At 35.9% G+C, this 25,642-nt stretch overlaps 1 protein-coding gene across 2 annotated transcripts in view; it reads left to right on the top strand.

Annotated features, from left to right (window-relative positions):
• The window catches only part of LOC113497812 (mitochondrial cardiolipin hydrolase-like), a 113,207-nt gene extending 93,116 nt beyond the window's left edge, over positions 1-20,091 (top strand). For both annotated transcript variants that reach the window (XM_026877573.1, XM_026877564.1), the window contains 2 exons: positions 14,035-14,075; positions 19,108-20,091. The gene's annotated coding sequence lies outside the window, so the exon portion shown is untranslated. The remainder of the gene's footprint in view (positions 1-14,034; positions 14,076-19,107) is intronic.
• Positions 20,092-25,642: the final 5,551 nt, after the last annotated feature.

The raw sequence follows: 25,642 nt of genomic DNA, 5'->3' as shown, positions 1-25,642 counted from the left end.
GCGAATCCTCCACTCTTCGATATTACCAAATTACACAGAATTGATCTATAGGTGACTAACGTAGCTTAGCTTAGCTAATAGTTTCCGAGTGACAGTTGACAGTTTGATAGAAATCAAATTTATCATAAGCATATCAGTCTTTTGTTACTTATCGACTGTAGCACTAATGTGGTGCTTAGCTAATGGTATCCTCAATAGAAGCATAATTGCACAACATATAAATATAAGTAGTAGTTAGTTGGCAAGGCAATAGCGTCTTGTTCCAGCACTGGCCATCAATCAAAGTTATCACCACGCGAGCCATGTTTGTACAAATATCTCAGCCGGAGACTAATGAGCCGTCAGACCAATAGATAATACACGAATGATGCCTGGATTCTGTGCCAACTCATCTTAAAATTTAAGGTCAGTGTTCCCTGGGTGATATGTAGGTACGTCATGGGTGAATGATTACAGCTCTAAGCTGGTTTTATCGGGAAGGCGTCGGTACAAGTTTGTTTTTGCGTAGGCAGAATATAAATTCCGCGTCATATAACTCCGCGCTTAGCCGGCGCGCCGTGCGAACCGGGTCACCGAGGGCTCTGACTCACGTTCGCGTCCCCAGTCTCTACCTCTTACTGCAGGGGTGATTGCTCTCCGAGTCTCCGCTATGCATCCGACACTTTTGTCGCTCAGCTATGCAAAAAATACGAGTACAATGCAGGTGCGCTAAATCAACATTCATTGTGCAAATTACAGGAACCATCGTGCAAACTCTAAGAGAAATTCTACAAATCCATCCCATTCAAACAACAATAATTCATACTTTTGCCATCTATGGGTGTCTTTTCAATGCAGCTGCATTATTCGAGAGATATGAAAACAAAATCGTTGCGTCCTCACGGTAGGATGGACGCATTGATCGCTGAACAAGTTCGAACAAGCTTTTGTGTATGTAGAAAGGCGCGATTTTCTCCGGTGCATATCGGTAAAGCGCAGCGCTTGTAGACGAGCGCATAAATCACAAGTTTACCTTTAGACGCAGCCACCGCAGGTGTCCACGCGGTATCATCTCGTCGAGACAGTATTGTGCGCCTGTCGCGATTGTTCCATTTCATTCACCTGCGATTTGTCCATCCCTCATTAGGCCGTCTATCGCGACCGTCGTCCTCGCGTCCTGTACGCGTCGCCGCATCATCTCAAACAGTCCCGGCTCCGCATTACAATTTGGTCTGTCGCTTGTCACGATAAGATCCAGACTCGACTGCCGCGCGGCCTCTGCGCCGGCGTTAGACCGGATGGGAAGCCGAGATGCTGTAATTTGGCCGCACAATACCGCGCAATAATAATCGCAGCCGTTCGTAATTGCGACGACATCCGTTGTACGAGATGTACATACATGTGCACTCCGTGTGAAAGTTCGAAAGGGCCACTCGTTACCGGACCGAGTTGTGTTATCAGAACCTGTTTTACGCATTTTAGATATATCGGCTTTCTTTACCGCTCAACACTCGAGATAACTCGTGCACCGAGAATTTTATTGCTTTTAAATTGACAAGAACTTTTTGTATGTTCATGTTCGTTTACTTAATAAGGGATTAGGCGTCGTTTCACACCTAATACGGCCTGTTGATAAAAAAAACAACAATGTTTTGTTGTGACAATGGAAGTCCTGCCACAACATACGGTTGATTTCGTCGGACCGGAGCGATTAAAGCTTTTGTCGGTTTTTACGAGCGGAAGTTCCATTGTCGCGGCTGTCGTGTGGTCACTGTCAAATTTGATTTGTGTGTATGTTTTGACAATTGGCGTTAGATAAATGCTCGTCTCACAAATGATTTACTGTTGTGTCCGGTGTGAAAGCATCGTGCTTTCCAATGATTCGATGACAAGTCAGGACACGATCCGAAACTTGTTTGCACAAACGCAGGTAGACATAGACGAACATTTTTTCTACCAAAAAAATCAATTGTATACGAAGCTAAATTTGATAAGATCTGTTTCCGACTGTCCCCACTCTTCAATAGATAAATGTAACATGGGGTTTAATTTTGTAATGTTACTGATAAAAAATATTTTACTTGCGTTGTGGGCGTGGGACCCACGGATCGAAGGATCGATTTAAAAAAGACCGGATATCCTCTAGTGTTTAGTATTAATGTATACGTATAATGTTATGGAAATAATACCCTTTATCCTTTTAATTCAATAGGATTAAAAGATACTGTATAATTTGTATAATCTAGCTTTTTTATTTGATGCACCCCACTTTAAATTTCATGATTTCAAGTTATTGGATCACAAGGGGTTAAAAAATACTTAATATGATTTCCGATTTTTTTTTAACATTACTTCTGGAATTAATCCTTTCTCAAAACACATCAAATATATTTATGCAAATTACGTGAACTAATCTTGAGTAAAGTTAAAGATGGTATAATGAATGCGATATCTTAATAATTCTGCCATGCTTCCGGAGAGGACTTTCACTAATGGCTAAATTATTGGAAAACTACGAAACTATTAAGTTTTAACGACCTGCCATCTCACATACTTACGAGAGCCATCCACCACTTGTGAGAGTAATGAGAAAAACTTAATTAAGACTTTAACGCGAACGTAGACGTTCATTTTTCTACGCTGCCTTTTGTGCATTTTTCGTCTGAAACAAAGTAACTGCGTTATTTCCTTTCGTTCTTTCTTCGTGTTTACATACATTTACAAAATTGTATTCTGAGATTGGATGTGGACAGTGATTATACATAGGTCGAACTGGTTATTAACTACTGTAAATAGTTCCACCGTCTTTACCTCTCTAAATATTTCAATATCTCCCGTCTAATTTCGGACCTAACTGGAGTCCCTTATCATAAGCTGAGCATGAACTGACGTCGGTGGTAAAACTTAAACTTCTATAATACCATCATTATAAAATAATTAATAAAAAATCTTATAAAAACATCTACCAATTTATCACTAACAGCAACCGATCATCGTAATCCGTTAGCTTACAAAATCAAACATGACTCCAAACAGCCAGCTATGTTTTACTGGCGATCGCATTGAACCATCAAAAAAACTAATAAGCCTTCATAAAACCATAAAAAACAACTATTAAGTAACTATACATCTATCACAATGTCTGACCGTCTTAGATGAAAGATTCAATCACGAACCGAATAGTTTCTGAGAAGTCGGGCTCGTTTTTTCGCTAAAGTTCAATAATTTTAGGGTACCGTAAGGATTGGATTGAATCCCTGTGACGAGCTTGTGATTTCATTTTTAACTATTCATTTTTTTCTGTTTTGATTCTTTTTCGCCAACTTCTATTTGTTAGATTTTTGTGTGATATAATATTCAAAGAATAATTGCATTTATATTTATATCCTTTTAGATCTACATCGACTACTGAACCTCGCAAACGACACAGTTTTTGTCTTAACACATTTTTTTCTTTGCCACCAATCACTTGGGAGTCGTGAGCTAAGTTTTTTCATCGAGACCCGTTACTGACCTGCACCCTACAATCCTCGATCATAAAATTACAATTTGGAACAGTTCACACTCCATCTGCTCCCGTATTATGGAACATCTACAAATTTTTACATATAAACGCAGCGATGGACGACTTACCAAAATATATTATCGTTTCGATGACTGAAATTTGTTTCTTGTGTATTTTTATGAATGTATAGCTTGCTAAGTGATTTTTTTTCATGCCACGTACGATGAGATTTATTCGGTTTTTTCCCGAGACCACCTCGCAGATGACAGTTTGATGATTAAGGGTTGCGAAGACTAACATGTGGTGTGAATGAAAATGCTCCTTTTGGACACCAAATTGGGGTGAATGTGTCGTGGGAATATTCCTTCTTAATAATGTCTTTAAAGATGCCAGACGCGCAAGTGAAAGTTACGTTTTATTGGAAACGTTTTATTACTTTGATTAACTTGTAAAATACTTGACGCGAAATACCGCAACACTTACAGTTATATCATACTAAAAGGATTGCGAATTAAGAAAACTGCTGTTGATGTTGTTTGTTTAATTAAAGTAATTTAAATGTAATTGTTTTCAATATGTAAGTGTGATGTCTACTTTGCATAATGTTTAAGGTGCTAAATAAATAATCATTACACTAATTGAATACAATACGACCTTTAGATACACGTCTCGAGTCATCAGCGTCTCAATGAAACAAAGTTATGGCCCTTAAAATATAAAATTTATTGAAACGTTCATTCACTGTGCTTTCGATTTAATATTTTTATGCAGTTGTGCCATTTTCTCTTCATGTTAAATTAACATGACCGTAATATGCTTGCGATTCAATAAAAATTTTACGTTCTTCGTTATAATTTTAAATTTGTCAAAAATGTTTACGATCGCTGTCGGAATAACGTTCAATCTTGATCGTAAACAGATAGTTATAGACTTGTATCAGGCCTCGAAAGTTTGTTTTTACTTAAAATATCTGTTTGTCTTTTATTTTTCAATTGCTTATGAAACATTAAACCTTTTTTCATTTCATTAATTTTTAACAGAAATCTAAATGTAAATTGTGATGACATGTCAAAATAATGGTACTGTCTTTACAATTCAATTAATGAGTCCTTATTTATTGTAAATAGAATCTTTAAAAGGACATGGGAGTCATTTAAAAAAATCCGAAAACAATTATCAGTTATATGATTGTTTATTTTGCTAACATGCAAAAACGATGATGGTTTTTTAAAAGTTAAACTAAAGTACTGAAGTGATTTTCTTGCAATCGAGTGCAAAGATTACTTTATTTTAAAGTGACTTTCACGTAAGTTTCGATTAAACATTTGATTATGGTGGTATTCTACAGTGATAATGTTCATCTATTCATTCCTATTATATTTCTTTGTATTAGTCCGAGCCACAATTCACAACCAGATAGTCATCTGTATTACTATTTAGATTCATAACTGCAACATAATAACTCTTCATTGACCGTGTCAATTGCTTTTCTAAATAACTGTAATTACATTTATTTGGGAAATAAAATAATGACTACATTTACCATCCAATGAAAACTAACAACAAAATAATTCAATTCAAATTAAGGGTCAGTGTAGCTCTTGACGCCCTTAAAGTAAACACGAACAAAATTGACTTATTATAGTATAAAAAGAATATAATAATGTCCACAATGGTGTGGTGAATTATTTGAATCATGGCGGCGTGACGTTGCCATGGTAACTACAGTTTCGTTCGAGTTCCTGCTATGCGATGTACAGGCGCCCGGCGCTTGTTAGCGACGTCTGTCTCAGACTAATTGAGACTTGAGATTCATTATTCGTTATAGTAGTAAACAATGTCAATCTTGCACAATAAGTCTTAAGTCCATTTTCCTATAGTGTTGATTGAATATCGATTGTATCTTTTTTTGCTTCTACTCTAATGTATAATATTGTTTTAGCAACAAACTCATACAATATTGAGCCAAACTTGATGAAATTTTTGTGGGACCAAATGATAGCTATTTCACGATAAATGAATAATAATGAACAAATTCGGTTCCAGTCCGAAGTTCAGAAGTATATAAAAAATAAATGAAAACAAGATAGAGACGAACTGAGAACCTACTTCTATTTGAAGTCGGTTGAAAAAATCATCATTTCAAAACAGATGACAAAACCAGCATTTCAGAAAGTATCTGTTAAGTTTATTGTCTCGATATCGTATTTGAGATTATATCGAAGGTAGCAGTCATATTAACCGATAGGAGTGTGAGAAAGAGCCTCCTAAGTTCCACATTCCGTGCTGCAGTTTCCATATAACTGGTAGTCTGAGAGCCCCGCGCACTGACGGTAACTGCGCTAAACGGTGCCTCAGAACATCTGCATGCAATAAAACGACTGTTATGATTTAGAAGGCAATGTTTATTTTATTATTAAATTATATTTTTATGGCCCTTATTCAGCGAAGTGTCTTTATGTAAATTCTTACGTCTTCAAATGCAATTTTAGTGTTTTGTTTTGCTAATACTGATTGCATCTGCTTATATAGATATTTAACTATTCAAAATACTTGGTTTCAAGGAAATCCAAGTGTGCCACCACCCTTTTGCTAACGCGTCTATAAATGAAGACAAATCGATCATACGTATGTTTACATGTCAAGATAATATTGCAATTTGTTAAGTAATACAGGTTGTACAAGGAAAACGATCAGCTCAGATCTAGCACGCGGAAGGCCGTATGTGCGTTAGTTTATAAATAACTCGTGTATGTAAACATTCTCGGCATTGCAACACTTGATAACGTTATTTGTTTTAATAACTTTATGTTATTGTGGATGTGGACTGATTGACGTAAGCTGTAGAGGGTTGAGGCAGTCATACTTCAGGGCACATGTACTTGTAATGGGTAAGTAAATGAGCGTCTAAAATTAAAAGTAAATTGGTAGGACTCCTTAATACTGAATTAAAGTCGAAAATAGGAGATATTAAAGGTTTGGCATATTTCAAATAACAACAACCTACCTACCTTCTTTCTTTGCGGTCTGTCGGTTAAATACGTTCCTGAACTATCCACTCCCAAGCAAGAAACTCACTAATGTCATGTAAATGTAATATAGGTTGTTAGGTTCCGGATGTAAAGATGTCACATACAAATAAACATGAGAACAGGTCAAGGCGAGTCCTCATCCTCAACCGATCTCTAACTCTGAGAGCACATACGATACTTTTATCATCGGAAGCCAGAGTTTACGTAACGTGGATGCTAACGATCGATTCACGCGCACGATTGTCAAACATACCGAGACTGGATTCTGTACTCTTTATAACCTATTTACCAGTTTCTGTTATAAATTATTATGTAATTGATTGTAAAGGAACCAAATTACCTATATGAATACATTTTCAATGAAACATTGGCCTTAGAACGTTGGGTGAATTCAAGCAAACTAAATGTTAATTTGTAAAGTTGAAATTTGATGTTAATCCCTGAAAATTACTGCCCTTTTTAAGGGTATTCCTAAACTACAACGTCAAAACACCAACCGAACAAATAGTTTTTTAATGAAAGCGTTGCATCGAGTCGCAGTTATCCCATGACGACACTTGTAATCTCGCAGCATCTCCGCCGGCTGAGTGACGTACAGACGTTATCTCGGCGCGGTACCGCTGTGACACCGCCGCACTGCGCATTCCCGCTCCAACTACGATATTTAAGGCTCCCAAGCGAACGACGCCATACATTTTTTAGTATTTCGGATTTTAGTACTTTACGAGGCAAATGTGCCGAATGTTTTCCTGTTTTTTCGTATTCGTTTTCGATGTATAGTGCGATAACATGGACTGTAACTGATCTGTATGACTCGTATTTATGAAAGATACGTTCGGTAGAATTTTTTACTTATTTTTTATTTCTTGTATAACATGGGGGATGGTAGTTGCCAGAATTTTTACTTAGATGAGTAAAAAAAGTTTCTTCTAACAGATATTTTTTTTATTCAGGACAAAAAATCTTATCCAAAACTTTTAAAACTTTATCAAAAATATTTGAGATATTTATTTTAATTTTCCATGTAGCCCAAGAAACGTTACCTATTAAGAATACCCAACATTTAGCTCCACAAAGGAATAAAGTATTGGCGCTAGAATAACAATTACAAGGTACTAATTACGTTTGTAATTAGTGCTGGACGTATCATTACAACAGTTTCTCCTTTTTATTGATCGCTTGTTTAATATAATTCACCTTACTCGTAATGTGTAAAGGTCATGTGCGTGTACGCAAGTGACCGTCTGCATTACGAATGGGTTTTTTTTATAGTTTAATGAGTAATTTTTAAACGCATATTTCTGAAGTATGTGTTCAAGCGTACTAAGCAGAAAATATGCTTTTAATTTCATTTGTCGAGGCAGGACTTTAAATGAAGTTGCATGTTCTTTTATTTTTTTCTATCCTGCTGTAGATGATCACAAGTACTTATTTTAATTTGTGTTAGAATAAATTGTAAACATTTATACCTATACATAGCCTTGCCAAAACATTACGATACGAAATTCATTTTAAATATGACATTCTTTATCCAATTTTCATGTCAATTCTACTCAATACAAAAGTAACAAATTGTTTTATTATTCCAGTGTCCTTGTTTCCCTTGCCCACCGACTGTCTCTCCCCGGGGACCACCGGGCTCACTAATTGAGCATTGCTTTAATATCAACTTGATATTTAGTTCGGCGTTATCACCGACATCCGCTGATCACACGGACCGCTTCGTAACTCACTAACTATGAGGAAGTTTCATTTATTGTATTACTTACACAGAATTTGATCACATGACTAATGAAGATGTTGACCGGCTATCCTTATTTTATTTAAATTTAGCTGTGAATCATAGAATTTCAAGATTAAAGGATCACTCATGTATTTATGCCTATAAATCTTAACATGAACGTGAACATTGCCTTTGATATAAAAATAATCAATCAAAAGACTTCTTAATCCTTGCCTACACAAAAAATATAAATGCCAACGACCCAACAACACCGGCTTGCACAACATTCAGAAATGACATCAGCATGATTTCGAACAACCAAACCTGTCCTAAGAGTGCACTAACCAATTAGCTAGCACTTGACAAACAAAATATCGTAAATCCAGTCAAGCGGACTGTTCACGCCATGACCAATCGACTGACGTAACACTACTACTCACTACTTCGAGAATTTTAATCTCCCTTATCTAGATTGCCTTTGTTATACACCGTAAACCTTGTATGTCAAACTTGCATGAAACTAAACGCCGTTAATGTTGACGTGGCCTTATGATTGTGGAATCGTCGCTTGAAGCGTTTCAACTGGAACAATCAAATATTCTATGAAAAATTATTTGTATTTCGGCTAACATAAGAAATTTTAGCGAATAAATTTTCAACTGAGGATCTAACCTTTGCTTATCAATGAGACGCCATTCATCGTCTTCTTGAAATTGATAACACTTATTAAGGACCTCGATATATTTTCCCTATATAACCCTCAATTCAAAAGAAAAGATATTAAGTTGTTGACTGAGTAACATTGGTAAAAATAAGCATAAACTGAGCAATTTCGTAATAACCCTCTTAACTATCTATAGAATCATAGCTTAAGTAACTAGTTCTCACTCACGTCTTTCCGCAATCATATCCTTGTTTGCTTGTGGACATTATTGTGGGTTACATGTTTATCAATTAAGCATAAGTTTATATCCAATATGTTACTGTTTTTTGTCCCCATACTAAATAAATAAATACTCTAGGAAATAAACTTGTGAATGTTTCAAAACTCTATGAGATATCATACTCTCGAAGCGTATTGAATCCAGTGTATTCGTGTGTTGCGTGAGAAGTCTCGCTCGGCTGTCGTGTAGCGCAGTCATGTGTTCATTACGGTTCACGCCGGCCGCGGCGACGCCGTGCAATGCACATGTTTCATACTTTGTTATATTACTCCTTACAATAGAATGCCGATATTTATGACTTTGCTGTCTCAGCTTGATGCCCGATGCCTACACTAAACTTTGTATTGTATTGCTTGCCATTGAAAATTTTAATTAAAATTCCATGCTCAGAGACTTTGTAGATGTCTAAATCCATATATAGGCATTCGTCTTTAGTCTTTAGATATTAAAAACTATAAAAGTTTATTATCAATCGAGAGACAAAACAAGAAAATATTTTCTGAATTAAGAATAGAAACGGTTTTATTTGAGGTGACTCTTTTTAGCTTGAAAATGTGAGACAGGATAAGTCTAAGCTTCATACTAAAATACTCTTGCTTATGTCAATAGATTTTAATTACCACCTTACTAATTTCGTTTTACTTGTACTCTTTTACTTCTATTTGTATCTCAGTACTAAGTGGTAAGTGTTGACGCGGTTCTTAGAACTTTGTCCTCAGGCCGAGGTAATAGCGGCCTCGCCATATCATTTATACGCAATGACTTAATGGCATGTTATGTCTCTTCAATTGTAAATAGATTTGAATACACAATGCAAACGGATATCATTAGAGCAACAAGTAGGGCGAACGATATTTGTGATAGAAATGTAAGTAGTTAATGTGTTGTTTCGTATGACGAATTTTGATATGTCAACGATGAACAAGTTTTGTACTCTTATTCAAAGTTTTTCAAGAGTGAAGTTGAATACGTGTGTAGTATTTTGATTCGCAATTGAACTCGTGGCTAAGCTACAACTGCAAAAGTTTGTCGATCACAGGCCAAGATACGCTTGATACCGTCGGTCCGTAAATAGGTGACCATCTATGTCATAACGAGTTCCTCCAAGTTTTGGAAAACGCGTTAAATTGTTTCAATTGTTAATACAACTTTGACAGTCGTTACGGGTAGTTGGCAGCTAGTACCTAAGTCTTACAATCAGTCATACCAAAGGACATCTTGTTGCCCTTGTTGTCAAATAGTCAGTCGCTTCTTTGCAAGAAGAATCTTGTCAAAACATATAAAAAGTGAGGTCTATAAAAAACCACGAAAAGAAAAAGCTATATTCATCTTCAAATCCCGGATATATTTAATGCTACCCATGAATTTATTACCACCCATGTAATGTGCCTTCAAGAGGCAACCCATGACAGATTTCACCTTGACTGATGAATGATTCATACGAAGATTCCTGAGACAAAGTATATTCCGAACACGGTTCATTTTGAAAGGATCATAAATCGCAACCATGTACTAAAATGAGTATCCATTATAATCTTTTAACCCATTCCGCGCCTGCGCTTACCGAGACAAATTAAACGTTTATATAATCAACGTGTGTGATTTAAATCGATTTTGGTTTTTCGTTGTTATTTTTAATAGAACAGGTAGGCTTATTTTGTTGCTTGGTGGGGTGTGCGTTGACTATGGTTATTGTTTGTGGAGGCCGCGGTGAATCGAAAGAACCTTGCGCTGGCATTCGATATGATTCCGATATTTGTACTGGTTTGCGCTGACACGATACTTTGTTTCGTGATCAACAGTTTATGTCCGTGACTCTCGATAAAGATATGGCTATATGTATAAGCTTTAAGGTTATTAAAGATTTTATTTTTAAGGAAACATTTTGTCTAATTACCCTAACTCCCTTTTATTTAAAATAAACATGAATACTGCATGAAAGGTCTATTTCGGAGTCCAGACAAAAATAACAGTAAATTAACATTGTCTCAATTTGTCAAGAAGCTTACGTCATGTTTAAAGTGTGAAACTCTCGACTAAATTATAGTAGTTTCTGCTACTTAACGTTTACTTGTGGAAATGAGTTTCCTCGCCACACACGTTTACCTCTGCTTAATGATGATGAAGAAACAAATGAAGGTTCCACTAACAAGCGAATGATTTTTACGAAGCTAGTATTACAATAGGTTAATGGATCCTATGACATACAAATGACTGCCACATCCCGTTACACTACGTGAGAAATCTCTTAGTACCAAGTTCATGAACTAGGGATTGAATAAAACAGTGCGAACTGAGCGCTTATCTTTCTGCGCAATTTGTTGTAATAATGGAGGGAAATGCAACAAAAAACCAGCCTCGGTAAACGTCCGTCCAACAAGCGGTTATTATGTATGCACTATTGCAATTTTAAGACCTTCATACTTGACACGCGTGTTGCGCAACTCCCATGAACTGTGCCCATGGAACACATGGGCTCCATACGCAGCTCCATTATCGAAAAATCAAGTTTCTCTCAATGGAAAATTGTGAAACGCAAAATGTACCGTAACTTGTTACGTGCCATTTTATTGATCAATATAATGTAAAACCGGAAACATACGAATCTCGTAATGGAGAGAAATTTTGGTTTTTTACTAACCATCCTAACTGTTTATGAAGTTACAGAAAAATACCCTTTTTTGACGCAGTGTAGTAAAATAAATCACTAATGCCAATAAACTTCGTATTTGACATTCAGAACATCCCCAAAACAACTAATTAAAACAAATTTAGGTTTATTTGACGACAACAAGAACTTAACCTATAATACAAACAAAATATTTATACTAACAGTGAACTAGTAGTTCAAACTTATCAATAAGTTAAACGATAATGATCGCGATATCTTTGTGATCGTGCCCTGCGCATGCGCAACCTCGCTGATTAGCCACGGGCCAGCGAATGTAGGCCGATGTATTAACCTTACTGTTTTCATTGATTAATCTTATGTAATTTGTCTTTATAAGATGATAACCAAGTGCAATCTTGTTGTCACCCTTCGTTGGATAAAATGACATTCCAACAGCTCTTTAATTGTGTCGGTATCCAAGATAATTATTAGCTTCACGTACGTGTTAGGCTTAATACCTACCTTTTAAAGATAAACATGAATCGTCTATCTGCTATCCGCAATGGGTAATACCGTTTGGAATAAAAATCTAAATTCTTGGGACTTAAAAACATATACTTTGTAATTTTGTTAATATTTTAGCTCAATCCGTTTAGTGAAAATGATCTAATCTGTATAATATTACCACATACATAGTTGTATGTACATAATGAAATAAGGCCAAATAGTGATATCTGTTTTACTTACGCAAACCCAATCAGATCCGTTTTTACATCCTAGAGTCATTACAATATCTATAATTTCGGCAAATTCTATTGATGTGTCGTTTCCTATTGATAATCATCTTGTTTGAAACAGTTAACCAGATAAGGATAAATAAATTGAAACACTATCGGGTTCATGTCACATTGCGGTGTGTTAGTGTAACGGTTAAATCTAATCTTCAGATCTAACTTACACTACTTGTTCCTCTAGCCGCACTGTAAGTACTGTTTTATGCTAGAAACTGGGGAGACTGTCCTTTAGACGTTTATTTTTCAAGGAATTTCTGCAAACAAGCGTTAAATGAAAAAATCCCTTGTATGAACTTTTATCGTTCGAAACGCCTGAAACGTTCAAAAGCCATTGAACAAAAAAACAAACTCCCGTACAACTTCATCGGGAAGCTGTCTAACCGCTACATAAACAATCGATTAAACTGAAACCAACAGTCGATGGCAAAACTTCACAACTGTCGAGCCTCCCTGCATCGCCATTAACTGCAACGAGCGCTAAAGTTAATCGCAATCTCTATAAATAGACACGTCTGAGTCGGCAGACGTCTCACTACAGACCTCCTACATACTAACATCCTATATACAAACTCCACGCAAACCAGATTCAACCTTATCTAATGCACGTAAAGTTCCATTTCATCTGTTGGCGCTTGATTGTAAAATATAAAATACAGTTTTCATGTCTGAGAGGTAGCTATGCAGCTTCGTGTCTTGGCGTAATGTCATAAGGTTGAGTTTCGCGTAATATTTGCCGGTGGCGCTCGGATACGTAGGCTGCAAGTTAGGTCGGAAAATGAAGCGCCGTTTATAGTACTCATTATAGTACTATCGTAGTATTGTGTGAGTGTGTGCGTGACGGCGGGTGTAGGACGCGTGTGGCGCGGTGCAATCGGCTGCATCCGCTGCTTGTGTGCGTCTAGTGTGCTTATACTCTGTGAATGGAGATTGTATTTATGTTTCCCTGTCTGAGGTCGGACTGCGGTTTTATTGATTTTTTTTTCATTACGCTCCGTTTTAACTTGGAGTCGGATGCACGGGGATGGGAAAATAGTAATGGAGTAGTAGTTGCTTGTCAGTTTGACGTACACTTTTTTATTGCGTTTTAGTGAGCTGCATTAGTGCGGGGTACGTACGAGCGGGGGGCGGGGGTTAGAATGAAACTTGTGTGTGTGTGTGCGCGCTGGTTTGGGAAAGATCGATTTTTGCGATGTTGGGTGCATGAAATAAGTAGACGTAGATAGATGTAGGTTATTGTATGATAGTAGTGCAACGTTATCTAGGTATTGTCGTAATAGAAGAAATATTTTACATTCAATTTTTGTATCACCAAAGACTATGGACGTTAGTCGAAATTCGTGTCACTTCATGAAATAATATGAGACATGTCATCATTATACAGTTAGGTAACTCTGTGAAACGTGTATACAATGTCAATATAATTTACATGTCTTTTGTTACTTGCAGGTACCTACATGTAACGCCACCAGACACCACTTGCGGCCATGGTAAATATTATTAAACAAATATACATATTTACACAAACGTTTATTTTAGTGGTTTTACAAATCTAAAGCATACTTTTGTATATTCAACCGAACATTTCTTATTAAAACTTACTGTCGGCTTTAAAATATATATTTACCATTCTAAATAAAATATCCTGAAAAATAACCTCCATTTACTTTAAAGTTAATATGGGTTTTAATAGTATGCTTCTGTTTTTAAAACCTCTAAAATCTGCATTGAATTTATTTTTATTCATTTATTTAACTAAATATTTCGACATTAATCATCGTAGCCATATCAACACAGCGCATAGAGATTGGACCGTTATAGATTCAATATAATATCGATATCGAGTATCGATATTACATAACGTAACATTATAAATAATACTTTAATACCATACGTCGCTATCAATGCATAACCTTGGTAATATCGCGTAAGCAGTTTGATTAAATTAGACACGTGATTAAGTACTTTATTTAATTAAGTTAAATTGTTATAATCGCGTAACCAAACTCCGCGAAGGAAATTATGAAGTTTTCAAATCGTTATAATTTTAGCATTTGTTTTAATTTTGCAGCTTGAGTGATTTTTGCACAAGTGCATGAAGCTACAAGCGATTACCAGGTAATTCTTTTAAGTTGATAAATACAAACGGAAAGGATCACCAAGATAGTGTCCAAAGCAATAAATATAAAACAAGTGATTAACAACCGACCTCGCAATTACACACAAATCAATTACATTTCTTCACGACACCAGAGGATTGACACATTTATCTTAAATAATAAATCTCTATAATCTAATCGAGCAGTGAGCTGTCCGGCGATTATCGATAATTTCCCCCGGCCTTCAATTATGTCGATGCGGTGCCCGTTTATCGATAGATAACACATCGATAAAAGGGGCCGCAGTAGCTTTAGTCAAACAATTATTCATGTAATACATCTATACTCATATTTTCACTAGTGTTTGCTATTGCTAAATAAACACACCATGTATAGTGTAGTACTGTCTAGCCAAATAACCAGGCAGATATCGGAAACCAATGTGTCATATGATTACAGTATCGAAAATTCTCGGAATTTCAATAAATAGTAGCTATTTTTATTACATTTTTTTCTAAATCATTTAAAAGTTTCATTTAGAAGGCAATTTCATGGTGTCGAGCGATAAAGGGCCAGTAAACGGGTAAAAAACATGGGATTGATGTAAAAAAATGCTTATAGATAAACAAGGAAAATCGAATCATCGTAGGATGATATGCATGTTCTGTTCGACGTTGAATCATTTACCATACAATTACACAATGTTTGAATTGTTACAAAACCTCTGTTTAAATACATTTCGTTGCTCCGTATTGGAATTTTACAAGCAAAGAATTTGTCTTCGTACGAAAATGTATTCTTGTTTAATTGTATTCAAGATTTTCGTCGTTTAATGCGCTGTGAATTATTTATATACGTAGTAGCTACAGAGCAGCAGTGATAAAGCGTTCACGTGTGTGTTACGTAAGTCTGAGGCACGTGAACTCGCAAGACCTGTTCTAATCTCATGATAAATATCACGCGGGAATCTAGAAATCATTACGAATACTTTTTTTAATACTACTATTATTTTAGCAAACTCAATACAAAACGTGAACTGCTGATAACACAGTGCAAGGACAGCCACAAAATAAAGATAATTATAATAAAAACATGTCCGGTATTTTACTTATCCGAAACTCGAGACGTGGCATTTGAAATGAGCCGAGCGACTCTCATGAATATCGGGAACTAGTTTGTCTCGGAATGCCCCATAAATGTGATCTAGACTTGGAATCTACACCCCTGCCTCGGAATCCTGTTATAATAAGAATTATTTGCGTCACATTCGTTGGAACACGTACTGAAAGGTTTTATACGGGCATTGTAAGCGATTTGTTCAGCTGCGCCGTTCTGTTGCCACGGTAAATGTGCCCATTGTTCTTACAATGAAATCCACTGAATATATAAATGTATGTCAACGGGTCAGTTTCTATGGATTATAATTAAGACTATGATTGTGCAATGACGTCAATGTAATGTACTTGGTAACCTTTTTATATGTTATCTACTAGTCAACTTACATGAATAGAATCCGCGAACCACTCGCGTAATTTTTCACATTGTTCGCCAAAATGTGTACAAGTGTTGATCGAATTTTCGCTGTTCATTCAAGTATAGAAATATGTGCGGAGTACACTAAATTCCATAACATGACGCACTTAGCTGCAATCGTTTCGATATGCTAAAGAAACGTTTTAATTATAACATTATACAGTTCATTAATTTTAATTGTTTAACATTTAATAAGTAAATTTCACCGTAATAATTGGTGCTCAAGTTGTGCGCTTATGCTAATGCATGCTGCAACACAATTATAACATCTCACATTGTGTTAAACCACATCCTACATTAAATTGTATTATTTAATTATAAAATTGCTCAGTAACCGTTACGGAATATGATGTTAATACAGATAACAAAATCGGCTACAGAATGTGCGGTTAGCGGATATAAAATTGCAATTAAACCGTCTGGCGATTTTGGCATACGATGGCTAGTTCGAAATAGAATGGGTGTGTAACATAATCAAATATAATACTACGTCAAGAACCAGCAGTTTATAACGTTCACGGAGTAACTGCTCAGTGTGAATGTTTGAAATCAAATAGTGCTTTTGTTACAATTGATATCTGAGAACAAACGTTGACTATACGTTTTTAGACTTAACAAACGCAACTAACACTGTTTCATTTAGTTTACGATGTGAAATTATAATTATATGGTCTCTAAAAGCATTTCAATATTCACTTTCGTTTCACAGCCATTAAGATAAAAGCGGTAGACTGTAACATTTGTTTTGAAAACGAAAGTGTCCCAATATACGTAAACGATGATCATAAAATACGTAGGATCAACAAAAGTGAAACGCCTCGGTTCCCACTGTCTTTAAAGTCAATGAATTTTTATAGCCAATAGAGCCGCATTACCGGTCCCCTCCACTAATTTACACTAATTATTGTTGACCATCCGTTAAAGTTTACCACGACGCGATTATAAACTGATAAAGACATTCCCAGGCTTACCAAGATAGAATCCAAGAAATGCATCATAACATTACCATACAGATAAAATCGGTAGAATTTATTACAGTAACAGCTATACAATTTATAAATATTATCGGCTATTGAGGACACATACGATAATCAGACTCAAACCCGATGGAAGTCGTAATCAGGAAAGGGATATTCTTGGCAAGACTTTCTGTATCAGAACCAGTGTCGATGACACCACTGGGTTACCTTAATGCTAGGATTTGAAGTTCTATCCTGACTGGACAGGGCGGCAAATTACCGTGGTCCCTAGCTTTGTTACGAATCAGTATCTGGCGCGGGTCGTGTTAGTTTGGAGGTAATGTAGGATTAAGAAACGGGGTAAATAGTCAAGATTACGGCGGGGCGTGGGCGAAATCGAGGCCATGACGAAACTGATTGATAACGTAGCACTACGTATTTCTGATAAACGTTCCTTGTTGCTATGCGAGAATACAAGACTACGATTTTTTTGTTCATTGTATTATTCTTGCGTGTTAAAATAGGACGCGGTCGATTATCGGTTCGCTTACCGCTGCCGCTGGTGGGTGGACTTTTGTATAGAAAACTTTTAAAAATGTTGCTTTTTCGCGAAAATTACGATGACGGCTCTCCATCACAATGACCCTGCACCAGACTACAATAAACAACACTAATTCACTCACATCAGATACTAAACATTCCTGCCCCCAAAACTGCTTTAAATTAAATATTTCGTATTGAGTATCTCATGGGAATAGAACAAGGTCGAATTCTTCGTCACCATATATAAAGATATTTATTTGTTTCGCGTATTCGCATAAATTCACGTAAATGAGCGTTTTACGTAATTAAAAGCAACGTATTCCATAGGTGTCAACGATTCCCTGACGTCTATTTGCGGAGGGAAGTCATCAGGAACTTAAATAATGTCACCCACGTCTATGGCGGCGGATTCCGTGACGACCAACGTCGACTGACACTGAAAACTTGCCTATAAATTATATTTAAAGCAGTTAACTCGCTCGTTAATGTTCGAACGAATTGACTAAACAGACAAACTTATTTTAATAGTGTCTTCTCTCACGACGCAGCCGTGTTCGCTCTTCACGATGTAACTGCCAACCCGAATATAGAGCAGACGGGACATTTGTGAGAAACTAATAGATTGTTTATCATCATACGTCTACTGCACAAAATAGAAAAGTTGCATCAGTTTAACGTCTCGATTTCAACGTTCCAACTGTTAAGAATTTAATAACACCAACTGGTATTGTTGATCACAAAAACTTCCATTCATAATATGCCCTGGCCATTCACCGGGCACAGGGTGCAGTTATTGATCCAAAAAGTGACTAAACGCTGACTCATTCGGTCTATATTAATCTTTCTTCACCCCTTCCCGGATTTATTGCTGAATTCGTCACAGCGTAATACAACCAATTTAAAATGGCAATGCATTTCTCCGTATCGCGAAACTTTTTGTTACCGCATACAACAATGGAACATGGATTATTAAATTTAATAGCTGATACGTCATCGTTTTCATTTGAAGCACGAGGGTGTGGAGTGAAGATGTTGTTCAAGTGACTCCACAGTTTTGCATCTTCATTGAAACTCGCTGTACTTGACGTGAGATTATTTTTTGCGCCGAGCGCTGCAGATGTTTAGCTTTTATTAGAACGATCCCAACGGACCTCATTATTATCGACTTTCGCATCAATGTCAACTATTGTGCATCGCAAGTTTACGAATAAGTGACTGTCACTTTTAGGACCATCCTCTTGAGGTTTCATTCATGATTCGTTATTGTTTATTTGTAAGCTACTAGCTTTTGTGTTATTCTTTATATTATATCGAAAAAGATTTCATCCCTTGTCCCTTCTAAGTGGATGTCAGACACAATTCTAAATGAGTTTAAATTCTTGTTTCAGATCCAACGCGACTCGTCCGATGCAGAGACTCGTTTCATCTCGCGTTAGCTTATTCCAGTCCGCCACTATATAAGACTGTTTATGTTACAATCGCATTGTTACAATATCCCTCCTCACAATCCTAGCTCCATCGGGAATGTTACGCAATGTGCAGTCAGCACTGATCACCGCGCTTGTTATATTCTCATTGTCAGCTGTAATACGTGATAGTGCTTCACTGCACTTCCGTACGTTCTTAGGAACGACTGATTTATGACATAGACCAGTCCTATATTGTTATGTATCTTTACCACTCACTATGGTAAGATCTCGAAGGAAAACGCAAAAATGCTCGTCTAGTTTGTAAGTTTTATGACTTGAAACAATTTTTGTGATCTTCATTACGTTTTTCCGCTTTCCTTCGCGATTCTCACAAGACCGCGCATTCACTTAGTTTTACTCTACAATCCTGCGTATTTGTGTTGTCTATACAATGTATATGTTTTGAATAATATTGACTAACAAATACTAAACAATTCTAACGCATGACTTTTTTTATTTTTACGATATAAACTCGCGAGTATGCATGACGTTAAATGATCTTGTTTAATTATTTAAGTTTTAAACGTTTTGTTAAATATTTAGACAACCTGTTACACTGACATGTTTATATTTTAAATTATTTGATAGTTTATGTGTATTGATTGTGAAATGTTTACTTCAACAATTTGTAAATTTTATTGGATTTAATCAACATGTATTATGAGATCTGTCGTGTACGGTCGTTCGCCTTGCTCCATAAAACTTGATTTTACGTTAAATTCTGATCGTTTAAATTCGAGTTTTAGTTCATGCATGGCAATACCCGGGGTTGCATTCTAGTTTTTTTTAAGAGGAAAAATTTGATTATGCAATCAGTTATTACATCAATTAGTAAATTATGAAAATTATTGTTTTTATTATTATCGATTATAAATCAGTTTTTAATAAATGTTTCGGCATGAATATTTGGTTTGATTGAGGCTCCATGCGACGGTGTCTGTTCCCACAGTTATTCGCATGTCTTGTGAACGTTGAATGGCACGTTTGGAGGTCAGACATAAAGTCATTTTTCAATTAATCCAATGTCATCAGGACGACGCGACCTCTGCACTGAACCGGCTAAGTACCTATGTTTGGCGTATAATTCCTATACGATAATACACTGTATAGGTGTTATATTAATGGTGAATTTCCCTTCTTTGTTGATGCGAGGTCAATATAGACTTAAAGTAAATTTGTACAGTTGTTTCCTGGCTGTAGTGAACCACGGAGGCGAGTTAAATAACGCATGAGATCATGGAAAGGTTGAGCGTTGCCACGGCGAAGTCGGCGCTCTCTAGATCTGTGCCTGAAAGTATTTCTGTATTAAATAGGTCACATTTGGTGTGTCAGTGGCACGCCCGCTGATTTACTCACTGTTTATACTTCTAGCCGAATGTTTCAAATGTATGGTATTGTTGTTTTATCTCGAGTGCTTGGATGCAGGTGTTAAGAGTCTGTGTACAATACAATCCTTCAAGTCGTGAGTCTATTGTACTTCGTTGGTTAGTTTGAATCATTAGGTTCGAGTCCTATTCTGAACTATTACTAAGAAAAAGTAAAAAACTGTCATATTAAGGACACATCAGAAGTTCTACAGGAAGTATTTTGACCTCTTTTGTTTTATTGTTATGAATTTTATAAATTTACTACACGGTTCTAAACTTTATACATTCATTTCATTTTATGCATCACTATTAAAGTATATTTTGATTTACTAAAAGATTTATACTTGTCGACGCGGTTATTCATAGTTTTATTGCAAGCTTTACATTTGACGAGATATAAACAGCTTCGGATATGATTCTGTATTTTATTACTATATTGAAACTGGGGTAAGTAGAGAGAAATATAATTTAATATTTAGGAAAAGTGTTTTGGTAATTAAAATTATACAAGAATCCTGTGCAGGCTACATTGTAGCATACATTGTGTAAGATCACTCATAATGATAGATCGTTGTCCAAAATTAGAATTACCTATGAAATAGAAAATATTTTTTAAATTTATATAATACAAAAAAAATCTAAACTCATAGCTAATATGCAAACGTACTAAAATTATTCACTATTGGGCTATGAATGTAATCGAAAACGATAATAATGTTTGTTTGTTTCACGCCTACAATTCCTATGCAGCTGCAATTTCTCCCAATTGACTCACGATCGATACATTACTATATCAAAGTTCAGTGACTACAGTTTCCTATCATAATGTTTTGCTTTGCTATTGAAATAAACAAACGTTGCATAACTGCTTAGCAACGTTTACTCATGCCTATTTATCGAGATCACTCGACTAGTTTCGGACTCTAGAACCCTTAGGTAATCGTGAGCTGAGGCGGCAGCGGGGTAGAGTCAAAACTAGTCGGCCTATTCCGATACATATGCATGAGTTAATTAAAATAAGATATTTGATAGCAACAATATAGTTTTTCTGTAACTTCTTCTAAATCAGCCATCGGTCTTACACTTGAGATTACCAAAATAGACCGATTTGTAGACGATGAGTCTATTCGAAACCTTCAAAGAAAATAAGATAATTGCTGAAAAATGTTAACGAACGAATGTGAGTAGAAATTAATTCGGGCGCGTTAATCTGCGGCTGATGTTATCTCGTGACTAGACGGACGTTGACCGAGCCACGAGACTTGTGGAGATCTCATGTGCGATGACTAATCTCAAACGGTCTATTAGACTGTCTGTGTAGTCCAAAAAGGGTTTCATTTAGATTTCATGAGAACTTTTCGATGTTGGAGGATACTTGGAAGTAGGTGCTCAACTCGTATTGCTCGTTGAAAATAAAGGCAACTTCAGCAGTCCACAAATAAAATTGCCAATCAATATTACATGTGTAAGTATCGTAATTACAGCGAATGTATGTTACTTGCCAGACATTTCTTTCGTGCGAGAATTCGGTCAGTAGAGCCTACACAAATCTTTAATCGGTAAGTACTGGCGGCATCTCCAATCACAGCCACCATAGCCTGGATACCACAAGAAATATCTTGAAATCTGAAGACACATTAAAAACAGGAAAGGTGCGGTAAGTTCAAATTGTACCGCCGTCGAGCGTATGTCTTCGCTTAGAGGCATTAACAACACGAGCCTCAGAGCCAGAGAACGTGAAATTACAGGAAATAGCCGGCAACAATTATCGCAACAACCTCACTGGATCACTATTATTATGTAAACGTTATTACATATCAGTAACGAACGCCACACCCCTCTGTTTCGCCAAACTCAATCGCGAAGTGTGACACTTCACGGTTGCTTGCCGTCGAAAGTTCATTCCGATGAATAAAAGTTGTCTCGCCACCGACTTTCATACTTACGAAATTTTGTTCACTTAATTGCACCGCTGTCAGATGCGGAATGCAAGACTTGCGACCAGTGACGGCGAAGCGCAGATATTTTAAATGTTGATGATTTTTATTTTGAACGAATATATAATTCACAGAAGTTTGGTGGCTAATGGAGGTTTTGAATACTTTCCATATTCTTTTAAGACTCTTGTACCGCTAAAGATGATTTTTTAACAAACGTAAGTATTTTTTTTGGAAGACACGATGTTAATTAAACAATAAATACAAACAGAAACTACACAAACCTTGTATCAGAAAAAAATCCTAAACTTGACTTCTACCGCACTCATTTTAAAGATACATTCAACTTCATTAATTTAAAGAATTATTAATTAAAATAACCGCATATCATGCTATACAAGACCAACTTAATTCAGCACTCGTACCGACAACATGTGAAGTTTTTTTCTCGATAAATTAATGTACTTACAATACAACGATTACATTGCAATTCTCAGGTCAACATCTATATTAAGTTATTGTTTATCATTTCCGTTTTATTCCCCTTTAAGTTACCTGCAATGTTGAAACACCCTGTATAAAGCAGGTGGGATTTATTGCAAGGAACAGCTATAGTTTTGACCGCAATGCAGATATACTACGGAGGATTTGGCTGGTTTTGGAAACGGGTCAACTGAATAGAAAATGGAGCCAGTTCGTCATGGAGTTTTAAAGTTGATTTATACATTTATTTGTGTTTCACGCTCTGAAGGTATGTGAGACTTGTGTAATATATGTATAATAAGATAACTGGTTAAGTGCGATCTGGACTTGCGACACTGAGTTACGTAAAAAGGCTAAAAAAAACAAATAAGGTACAAAAATTAGTCACCTATCAAATTTATGACTGTCGAAAGCGGTGCTATCTATCACACCTCGTAGTGCCTCGTGACGACGGTTCTAATTTTTACCTTTTGGGTAGGGAACCCTAAAACATATATAAGATTCGTGAAATATTCTTATTGCAGTCATGATTATATTATTATGACCTGTAAGTATTACCTGTAAACTTTTATCATATATTGTCAGTTATCGCCAAAACAAATAACCACCCCATGATTTCAGCCAATTGGTTGCCAAGTTAAATAATATCTTTAAAACATCTCAATCGAGGCTAAGTATCACATTGAAAACTTTCAAAATTGATACAAAACCTGATTACTTATAAATGATCAATGGTTCTGATCATAATTATAATAATTGTCAACTTTTCATTGAAGTTTCGACCCAATCATGTTGTCAGCTGATTAAATTTTGGCGATGTTCTCTTTATTTCGTATTTTTTGTTCATGAAGCAATCGATAATAATTGCTTGGCCAACCTAGTCGAAATGCCACGAGAGTTTTGAAGACAAGTTTCGTTGCCCAGTTTTAAATGTAGTTAAATGAGCTAGCAACCTTTAAAATTTCAGAATGTTTTCACATGTAGGACATAGTATCTGTAAGAAGTAATTGATGTGTGTGTAACTCGATATGCGTAGAATAACAATCGCAATTTTGATCAGTTTGCATTTATTCATAATGATTTCATCATGCTTTTGTTCTAAATACTTATAAATTACAACGTTAGTAATTCAATTTCGAAGTGATTGAAAATATATTATCACAAATATATGTGAATAATATCCACAGGCAACAGATTTTAAATACATTAATTACCAACTGAACAAAAAAGCTTGGCTTATTTAAAAAATAATTATCAAATGATACCTAAAAATCATGCTGCACTTCCATTAGCAAGCTTCCAGTGGTGTTTAAACTCAATGCTGTCTTGACTGACATAAAGAGTGCAGGAGAAAGTGCATGCTTCGCAGACATACGTGCTGATAATTATATTATTATTGCACGGCTCTGATTGGCCGAGGGGCGGTCGACTGTCACTAATGTCATCACGCCTAGACTAGACATGTTTCGAAGCACTAACACTGATCATATCACTCAAATGTATTGAAGTGACAGGTTAAAGTCGAAAAAAGATTAGACTGTAGACGAACGATTGCTACAAGCTCTGATGGAGAGCGATTGGCTGAAAAGCATTAAATTGACAAGTCAAAGTTACGTTCATGTTAAAAAAGGAATGTCTTTTCCATACATTTGCGTGATTTGACGCTTGTGAAAATATTTGACAAAACTGTGTAATTGGGCCGTCAGATAGATTTCCAAAAGATTTGATCTCGTGTGACGTCACCTATCTGTTAGTTTACCAACAACTGACGTTACTAACTTCCACTTCCATTCGATCCACCATGTTTAATGCGATTTTTTTTTTAAACCGATCCGTCTTTTTATTTCTCGTAGGTACTCTAATGTCTACGAGGCAAATTTTTTATATTTCTAACTACAGGTAAGACTAGTGTTGAATACTATAATAGCATGGTACCTACATATCTAGTTTTTGCAATGTCTCTGTAAAGTGCTTATTAATGTCTTTGACTGTCAAATATAAGGAAGGATTATAGAGAATAGACGTTTTAGATACTTATTGTTAGAGAAGATTAACATAATCATTAATGCATATTATTGATCATTCATTTTACATTTACGTTTTTGTCTTGAGCTTATTTTAATAAAACCATGAGGCTGCAAAGTTTTCCAATTAGTCTATTGTAAACAACCAGCCAGTTTAGCAAAAATGAGTTCGTCTTTTGTTTTACTAATAGACACATACTACCGATGCATCAACTGACTCCAGACATAATAAAACAACCTTAAGGTTACACAAATGTTAAGAAAATTTCCATAGCAATGTAAATATCATCGTTTATTTAATGAATACTTGCGCAAATACAATTAATTTCATTTTATTGTCTGTTATTGCATAGTTCATTATGTTTTTGTAACCATAACGGAGGGGTATTGTGCGATCATGATTAATGATACCTATTAGTTGTATTGCTTACACAACACTGATACGATAATTGTGTACTCAGAAATCACTGATCCCAGATTAGTTCTAAAGCCTCAAATTATATTGCTCAGCCTTGTACCAGACTAGAGCTCAGACTTCTAAGAAATGTCTACCTAACCTCCTAAATCTGGTTTTCTTAAAGGCCGCTTGCATAATTATCAGTCTGGCAACACTTCTTTTGTTTTACCTAAGTCTGCTCCACTG

Source organism: Trichoplusia ni, chromosome 1 (assembly GCF_003590095.1).
Source record: "Trichoplusia ni isolate ovarian cell line Hi5 chromosome 1, tn1, whole genome shotgun sequence".
NCBI classification, from domain to species: domain Eukaryota; kingdom Metazoa; phylum Arthropoda; class Insecta; order Lepidoptera; family Noctuidae; genus Trichoplusia; species Trichoplusia ni.
Note: the sequence above shows the minus strand (reverse complement) of the source record. Positions and strands in the feature narration are given on the sequence as shown.